We start from the raw sequence: 8,303 nt of genomic DNA, 5'->3' as shown, positions 1-8,303 counted from the left end.
ACACCAAAAACATTTTAGCGAACCATCAAACAACACATTAAATAAAAACATATATCCTAGCATCCTGCTGCACAGTTCCCACATCTCAGATCATTTATGCTTTTCTCTACCATGCCCATACTGTATGAATACATATTTAGGCTAATTTACATATGAATACCCCTTTACAATCAGTAATGTCCTCATAGCTTCATTATAAGTGACTGTAAGTCTCTGCATACTGATCTTTCTATACCTCCATCATAGATGAGCAACATACAGACACACAGTCAGAACAGCCAGAGCTTGATATCAGTAGTGCACATGTGGCATGAATGTTACACTGCATCAGCGTATAATTTAGTGTGTATCTATTAAATCATCAGTAAAATGATGATAGAGACATTTGACCTCACTGGTTCCTGCATATTGAATTCTTTAAATGCTCATTTTATGCACCCCTTCACCTATAATTATTGCTAAATAATTATTTTTGGCATCTGGTCCAATGTCAGCACCGTGCAGTATTTGGATGTTAAAGTCAAACGCATTAGACCTGTAGTGCAGGGAGCAAATATAACAAAACCATCTGTTCATGTAAAATGATTAAACAACAACCGCCCCCCCCCCCCCCATCTGGACATGTGACCACTTCATGGCTGACATGATTCAACACAAGCACCGAAAAACAAACAATTAAGATGAATTCCTGATTTTGGTAATTGGCAGTTATAGCCTTTAGAGAAATTAAAAGGCTCATATCCAATAAATCGCTTTCCAACTTTCTGTCAAGGCAATAAGTCTTCACAGTCCTCTCATTTTGTTAAATGAAGCAGAGAGAACATTTTAATCATTGGAGCATTTCTTGATCTTGAACAAGAGCCCGCCCCTAACTTTTTCAACCTTAACCCAAACCATATCTGCCTCTCAGAGCAGTGTGGACTTCAGCAACATATTTGCTCCAGCCACGTTTAATATTAAATGCTTTGTTTTTTGCAGTTTAGGAGTCACGTGACCATATCAAAACCTCAGTATTTTACTCTTGTCTGTTTTGCATTTTCGTAGTTTACATCTATACATGGGGAATCATCTCAAGGTAGTTTTATGATATGTACCTCAGTTAAACTGGAATACTTGATAATAACATTTTTAGTAATGTCTTAACAATTATCACTTATCATAGGTGATATTCTTGGGGGAATCTTTTAATGTCATAACAACTGGTACAGTATAAGCTAGTATAAGCTTTATTGAATGAGATACAGTTAATCAGTGTGTTTTTTGGGATGTATACGTACTACACTGAGGTATCTCACAACTGGAAGATTGCAGAAGTATATTGTTGCCATAAAATTTTAAATGTGTATGCCAGGACATTAATGCATTTATCTAAAGATGCAAAGACATTATTAATTTAGCAAACTATGGTTCATCAGCAATACAAATAACAACAACAAAACCTAAAAGGCAGGAGTACCTTAAATTAATATACGTATACGTCTTTTTTGTCTTTTAACATGTGCAGTATTTTTTATTGATACTAAACAATACCCAGCCTGTTAATGCTATCAGTCATTAAATATCCTAATAAGTGTATTAATTAGTAGATGTTTGTGTCCACAGGGGTCAATAATATGAACTAAACTGTATTAAAACTAAGGGTTACACAAGTGTTAAGAAAAACAGCCTTTCCACATGAAGCTGCTTGCATTTAAGTGATTTTTAAGCACTGTTATGCATCATAGCAGTGTACGCTTAACACATTAACTACAAATTAAAGGATTCTGGGTAGCATAAGTAAAATAATGCCAAAACAACTGATCGATTCACAGAAAATTAATCATTTATGTCATTTATTGAGCAAATATGCCAGTGAATGATGTCAGCTTGTGTTGAGAATGTTGGTTGGATAAAATAAGAGTTTGAAGATGCCATTTTGGGCTTGATGGACCTCTTTCACAATTTAAAATGTTTAACATATAACAGACTAAATAATTCATGGATTCATTGAAGAAGAAAAAAAATTGATCACAGCCTTATACTAATAATACAAAAGCTTAGTGGAGCCTGTATCAATAAGCAGGTTTTCCAAGTTATCTTGATAACTTTGCTGAGTAAAGTTATCCAGGAATGCCCTCAAAATCCCAGAATATGGACCATGACCTGGTTTTTACTCAGCAAAGTAGTAGTACATAGACAATTGTTTATACCCCATTAATGGAACTGTCCCCTATGTCATATTTTGTACAACCTGTTGAATGTGATTGCTTGGCAAATCTAGAGTTTGGATCTTTTTGGGCATCTTGTTAATTCTAGTTCCTGTTGCTGGAAGTGGCTGTACATGTTTTTTAAATGTAGGGTGAATGATAACTGTAAGAATTCAGACATAAGGACAGGGTAACTAGCCATAAGCTGTTGAGTTGTTGCTTGAGTCCCTTTTGTTCTCTGAAAGTTTGCTTTCCTTGAACTGAGGCGCACCTGATTCAGCTACATTTTTTCTGGAAGATGTGCAGAGAAACTTGTTTCACGGGGATGTGTGTTGATTTTCAGTGGGATCTAGTCAGTTCAGTGTTATTATACAAACATGTTGTTTAATGGAAGTTTATAATGGACACACCATAATGTCACACATGTTATGAGTCTGGTTGGACATGATAACATCTATATATTGTCAGCAATCAAGTTTTGATGGTAAATTTTTGTCAATGTTAAATTATCAAATAAATGAAGAGATAAATGTAAAATACATGACAATTGATGGCACATGTAAAATGGGCAATTTGACATATGAAGCAAAAACCACCAATTCATCTACTTTGTCTCTGCTTTGACATTTATTGGTGATCTTTTTTGTACGGGGGTCTGAGCGACAGTCACCGGGAGATCCAGATGATTATACGTGTTTGCATTATGGATTCAGCAGGAAGCTGACATAGGCTTTCTTATTAGACAGACTAGAGGAGTTCCTCCCCCTCCCCAATTTGTCTTTGTTTGCAGCAAGCATCCTACCACGATTTGCTTTTACAGTGATTACAGCAGTGTTCAGGTTTTGAAGAGCCCTTCCTGTTGACCAGGTCCTTACTGATTTACTTTGTGCGTACGTGAGGAGCCAGGGGACTAAGACATTAACTCTACATCTCCACTTTTAGTAAGCTATTCACGACGTATTCAGCACTAAATCAATAATTGTTTCTTCAACTGTCTGACATTATTGGGCAGCTGCTGCTATAACAAAGTGTGCCCTCAGGAGGACAATATTTACTAATTAAGTAAGATGAACAAAAGCTTTGAAACTAATTAAATTTATCCTTGATTTCTGACAGTCTGGTCTTTTGGCTTTCATAGGGGAAAGCATTTAAGTCAGTCCCCGTGTCAGACTCTTGGCTCTCCATCTATATGTAATAATATTTGATTAATGCCATTTTGTCCACCGAGGGAGTATTGATTTTGTCAATTAATTGTACGTCTATTGTGAAATAATTAAGTGGACTGGTAGTGAATCATCAGTGATGACTCACATAAAGAACATTGTCATTTTGGTTAATGGCGGCTCATGGTATTGCTTAGCCAATCAAGTGGGATGTTCTTAGTATGCATAGTATTTATATTATATAGTTTATATTACAGTACAAATTATATGATATATTGTGTAATATTATATAATGGTGGAGTAATACTGAAAATATTAGTTGCATTAACCAATTACGTAAATTGAAAACTTAACATTAATGATAATTTATGAAGTAAAACAACTGAACATTCAGGGCTTTAACTTTTCAAATGTTTGGATTTGCTTGTTTTTTGTGTGTCACATCACATTAATTTGGATTTTCTTTGGACACCTCAACTGACAAAATATGTCAATTTTAAAGCAACCTTAACGTTTGGCCACTTGGAGGCAGAAATATACCAAAATAAGCGGACACACGCACAGCACTGACGCAACGCCTGGTAAAATAGCTTAATTACACATCCGGCAGTCATGAAGTAATGTGAGCATTTAGAGTATATGGGTCAATGACGTGACTATGACATTTTCAGTCTAACTGCATTTTTTTCAGTTAGAAAAAGGTTTAAATTGATTTAAAAAAAACACCATATATGTGTAGTACCTTTCCTTTATATGTAATCACTTTAACTTTTCAAAAACCACAAGTTATTAGTAATTTTTCTGTTATTTAAAGTGACAAAACATCATGTGGTGCGACCAATAATACCAATAACTGTATTAAATTCAGAGTAACACTAGTATCACTTTTAATATTAACCACTGATACAGTATGCTTAACTGAATTGTATTTTTACATTTTTTTTAATCATTTTTAAGCAATTTAGAGGAAAAATAAGTCTTACATACATTTCAGAAGGCAACTGTGACATTATAGAACATAAATATGAGATTATTATTTACAAAAACTTAAAAGACATGCAAATAATTTGTTTCGAAACACTTAAATTCATTTATTTTAAGATAGATCCTGGTCGCACCACATGACTTTTTTAAGGTCCGTTCTAATTCATCGAGATGGGAAAACACATAAAACACCTAATTTACTATTTTAATATGTATTTATGTGTACTCAACCTTTCTTAATGTTTGAATTACTGCAATAGATATTCCCATATTTATTATTTTTAAATAAATCCTTATACGTCATTGACCCATATATATATTGAAGAGTATATTCATTGACTTGTTGGTTGTGATTTGGTCCAACTTTTGAGTTTACTAGATCTTAAACGTTCTTCCCCAATTTGTTTTGTCTGTCTTCAGTTTGGTGTCGCAGATAATGTACAGTTATCAGAGCTTTTTTAATGTGATAATCCTCCATGTATTTGTCACTATGACAAACCTTTTCACTAATGTTAATAAAAAAAAAGATGATGTAGCTTTAAGACATCACTTTTGACTCTGTTACTGTGACTTTTGATTGGATTTGCCTGTTTTTGTTTTGTTTATTTCAATTAATAATATATTGACTTTCAAACATACTAACTCTCAAAAATAAGGTTGATCAGCAAACAGAAACACAAGAAAAATCTCTTGGTTTTTGATATTTTATAAACTTGCAGTATTAAAACTCAATATGGCATACAGTCATGTTTACTATGTGTACTATATATACAGTAGGCTATTTATAATGTTACAAGCATTTCCTAACTTCAAAACAAATAACTCATTACCAATAACACAGTTTGACTGCAGTGTTTTCCGTTGTAATGTGTGAAGGAGCTATAGAATGATACTGCAGCTCCCCCCTCTGTCTCAGAAGGGTCTTATGAGAGCAGCAGGGGCCACTTCTCCCAGTATTATATACACAGTAGAACAAACTAAGTATTATATTGATGCCACTGTTGGTTCTTAATTTTATTACTGAACAATGTACCTGTATGTGTATTTAGCCCACAGCTGCAGTGCAACTGCCGGAGACCTGTGTTTGACAACCAGTACAACTGTATGAAGGCTGTATGAGTATACAAAATGTAGTTCCTGTTTCAACACTTTATTGCAGACTGAGTAAATGATGGTAAACCTGGTAGCATGATGGTAGTGTGTTTTTTTTTTTTTTCATGACTGCACCATTACATCAAATGGAAATCTACTTTCTTCTTCTTCTTGTACCTCCTCCCTCAGTTTTAGTCTGACACATGGAAGACTAATATTCAAAATAAAGTTCTGCACTTTTTAAAATAACATGACGTGTGCGTAATGATGGACCCGTCAGTTCGTTCAGCTTTATTCTCAGTAGACATACTTGTTTAATTATCTGAAGCAGAGGCATGGTTGGCATGGCTGGGCCCACCATTGGTGATATTTGTATCCCCATCAACCATTCATTCTGCCAACAACTCATTCAAATATTAGCACCTACGTCTTATCAGACTTTAACTTTAGCTTTATAACACTTACTATCTTTGTTGACTTACTAGATTCTTGCTTGTGTTGTATTAACTCTTAGATGCAAGTTGCTTTGGGCAAAAGTGCCTTCTAAATTAAATTGTTAAATGTAAATACTCACAACATATAAATTATTGTCTGAGTTATTCAGGGGATTGATACTCTTTCAAAGTAACCCAGACAAAGAAGAACAGGGAAAGAGCAGATTCTCACAGAAGATTAGACCATTAGACAGACACTGTCTATTGCTAATAGCTACAGGATCAATTCCTTCTATTTCAAGAGCTGTGTTACTTCAGCTATTATCCTCTTTTCTTGTTTCTAGGAAATTCCTTGTCACTTCATCAGGGCTCCCATTGTCAGTAAATTGCATCCTGGAGTCCAGTCCTCCCCTCTGCTCAACATTGGTGGTCAAATGCATGACTGTAGGTAGTCTCACATGGAGCTGCTGGCCAGTGCTGATGTCTTTTTCCAAAAAAAGAACAGATGACTAAGACCAGGCAGTACACTTAAACATGCCCTTTTGTTGTCCTTTTGCCTCAGCTACATGTATAGACTAAGTAAAGTCAAACTATTGTCTTTAGAATCTGTGTACATAGCAAAATTTGATATGTAGTTTCTTTACCAAAAAAACACCAAAAGTAAACCGATTTGCCCCCTCTCGTTGTAAGCATGACAAATCTCAGATGAAGAATTTAATGCACTGCACACCCATAGTGTTTTCAGTTTTGTGTTGATTACACTCCTGCTAAGGTAGAAGGTGGGTGGAACTGTACAGTGAAATTCATGGTCACCCACGTAGTAATTAGGATGATAATGGATTAATTATTTCTGTCAATCACATGCAACAAAGTTAAAGGGAAAGTCAGGGAGATGTCAATGGTCAACAGTCTGTACACGCCCACATAGTCCTGATAAGAGGTCTATTCAACCAACTAAGTGATATTACCTTCGTGGGTGTACCATGGGTGTGCAGGGCCTTCAAATTATACGCATAAATATCTGGATGTCAGATGTAATGCATTTGATAGATTATTAAAAAAAACTTGCCCTTTTAGTATTACATATTCTCCCCTCTGTGGGCTTGAAAGGTGGATGTAAAAAGTTGATCATTTTACTTCTCCACTGCGGTTCAGTTCAGTGACAGTAGATTACAATGAGCCTTTTACACAGCAAACATTTTTGTCATGGTGAGCACAGGTGTAATAACAGTAACAATGGTTCGGTTCAGTTTAAGATTCTTAGTAAGTCATGACAGTGTGACAGTGAGCCAGGATGCATAATGAAGCAGAATCAGCCATCACTCATTATTAACAACTGTTGTTTTTCTACTGTGACATTTCAAGACGTCTTCTGTGAATAAAGACTATGGTGACAGGTTTTCATGGTAAATCATAATGTATCAAGATATCCTTAAAATGTTTTGTTCCAGACACACTTTTATCAAAATATGCTTAAATATGGCTAAATAAACTGCTTCTGTCCACAGCTTGTTCCAAAGTTAGCTGCTTATAGTCAATTAACTGTACCAACTAGGGTACCTGCAGAGCCCAGAGGTGCTTTATTCTATCATTACAGTTTTTGATGACTTTGTCGATGTATTTGTTCCTAATGACTTCATATCATTGTTTCTGTTTTAGTGCTTTTTAAGAATACTGATGTATTCGAGTCCTTGGGCACCCAATTCCACCTATACAGTTTTAATACTTGGAATTATTTATTTAGTTCATGTTTGCGATGGGTCCTAATTTAACATATCACACACTATCTAAATAGCTTTGCTGAGTAAAAACCCAGACCAGGTCTTTGTTATACAGTTTCCTACAGTGGTTTATTCTTGGATTCCCCAGGGACCACAGTCAGAAGTCCTTGTATTCTAAATCTGTTGGTAGGATTAGGGTTAAGGGTTAGGGTTTCTTTCAACATTTAACAGCCGCATTTTAACTCTTCAGTGGGTGACTGGTCACATTAAACACAACTAAATATTCTACAGCCATGCTAGCATCTCTGTGAGGATGCACATAGGCCCTGCTGTGCTTTGAATGTTAATGTTAGCATGTTAATGCTCACAATGAAAATATGATGTTTACAATGCACATATAATAGTCACCATGTTAATCTATTTTTTCTTGTCATGTGAGCATGTTAACATTTGCCAATACTAAACATAAAGTACAGCTGTAAGATGTATCATGTTAACAATGTTTGTATTGTGAATTAGCATACTGATATTTGCTGATTACACACTGTACTGTACATCTGAGGCTGATGGGAATGTCATCATATTTTTTTATTTTACTGAAATATCAGACATATTAAAAGTTAGACTTGATGATGGTGCTTCATCAGTGCCTCAACCAAATATCATGGCAATCAATCCAGCAGTTGTTTAGACACTGAAAGCACCATAGCAAAAGTCTTTGTA

The sequence above is a fragment of the Scomber scombrus genome, chromosome 2 (genome assembly GCF_963691925.1).
Source record: "Scomber scombrus chromosome 2, fScoSco1.1, whole genome shotgun sequence".
Classification (NCBI taxonomy): domain Eukaryota; kingdom Metazoa; phylum Chordata; class Actinopteri; order Scombriformes; family Scombridae; genus Scomber; species Scomber scombrus.
This window is presented reverse-complemented; position numbering follows the sequence as displayed.